Here is a 1,798-nt window from a genome sequence, read left to right on the forward strand (position 1 = left end):
CACACACACACACACATACATACATACATACATGCACACACATACATGCATACATACATACATACATACACACACACATACATACATACATACATACATACATACATACATGCACACACATACATACATGCATACATACATACATACATACATACATACATACACACACACGGAACACACACATTATGCAAACAAACTTTTATTTTGGATGCGATTAATCATTTGACAGCACTACTCTGTAAAGCATCAAAGTGACATCCTTAACTCTGTGGTTTGTCTTTGTATCTCCTCGCCTCTTTAGCCGGTTGGAGTGACTCCTCTCAGGTGAGCAGCCTGGACCGGGAGGGTGCATTTCTGCTCGACTCAGGAATCAGTGACACACCCTCCATCCCGCCAATGGAAGTGCCCATCACGCCCCAGGTCCCGCACACTCTGATGCCTGTACACATGTACCCTCTCACCGAACTCCGCGTGGCCTTCTCTGCCGCCCGCACGGCAAACTTCGCCACCTGGCACTCTGGACCAACCAATCGCTTTTGACCTGCTGCACACCAATCTTGGGGACATGTTCGACACGACCACCGGACGCTCCACCTGTCCCGCTGCCGGTGCTTACGTCTTCATCTTCCACATCCTGAAGCTGGCCATCAGCGTACCCCTATACATCAACCTCATGCGCAATGAAGAGGTGATGGTGTCCGGGTACGCCAACGACGGTGCTCCGGACCACGAGACTGCCAGCAATCACGCTGTCCTCCAGCTGTTCCAGGGCGACCAAGTGTGGCTGCGACTGCACCGTGGCGCCATCTATGGCAGCAGCTGGAAGTACAGCACCTTCTCTGGTTTCCTGCTGTACCAGGACTGAACATCTATCTCGAAATAGGCACAAAAAGGGAGAAAGGGGCAGTTTTTTGAAAGTTACTCTGCACTTTTGCTTATTGCGCTTTCGGTTACGCATGGTGCAATTGCATGTTTGAAAGATCATGTTTGATAGTACATAGTCAGTGTTAAAGCTAATGTAAGATGTTTGCTGGTGAAAGTTTACAAAGTTTTTTTTATTATTATTATTTATTATTATTACTATTATTATCAGTAAATTTAAAATATTTTCTTTATTTTTTCAGATTTGAGAGTATTTACCGTGTATTTGGATGCTCATCTGTTCATTTTAGATGAGATGGAGAGATTTTCCAGCGACATAAAAGCTTGCAAAATGGTGCCTTTTTTTGGGGGGGGGGTCGCTGAACACATGCATCGCTTTGCAAGAATGGAGGATTTTTTTTTTCTGGTAATACTTGACATGTTGAGCACTTTAAAAAGGGAATCAGTGGCCTTGTTGGGGTTTTGGGGTGTATGTGTGTTAATCTGTGCGTTTGTCTGTGAAAAATACTGTGAGTGATCACTTGAACACCGACTCTGCCGAGAAGGCGTTTAGGCCAAAATTGCTCCCTCTTGTGCCTGAAATAAAAATGTGCAGTTCACATCTGTGTTTGTCATTTGTGCGTCAAGTAAAGCGAAAATGCTCTTTGCTCAATAGGTTAGCAGCTGGTCGACTGTTTAGGTTAGTATTAAAGTAGAAAGTGTAGGTTTTCACTTCAATTTTAACCACAGAATTAGTTTTTTGTCTCAAGTTTAGTCTTCAGTTGATTAGGACTAATTTTCTTCACCTGAAGTTGCTTCGTTGCACTCAGTTTGCCAACAGTGACAAAGCTGAAAGGGTTTTCTCAAGCTTGCTTTATGAGGAACAAAAAAGTTTTCAGATAAAATGTGCATGAAAATGGGAGGAAAGAAAATGGTG

General features: G+C 43.7%; 1 pseudogene; it reads left to right on the forward strand.

The window, feature by feature from the left end:
• LOC107659849 (caprin-2-like) overlaps positions 1-1,479 on the forward strand; it is a 10,777-nt pseudogene extending 9,298 nt beyond the window's left edge.
• The last annotated feature ends 319 nt before the right edge of the window (positions 1,480-1,798 follow it).

The sequence above is a fragment of the Sinocyclocheilus anshuiensis genome, unplaced genomic scaffold, assembly GCF_001515605.1.
Source record: "Sinocyclocheilus anshuiensis isolate Anshui unplaced genomic scaffold, SAMN03320099.WGS_v1.1 scaffold1032, whole genome shotgun sequence".
NCBI lineage: Eukaryota > Metazoa > Chordata > Actinopteri > Cypriniformes > Cyprinidae > Sinocyclocheilus > Sinocyclocheilus anshuiensis.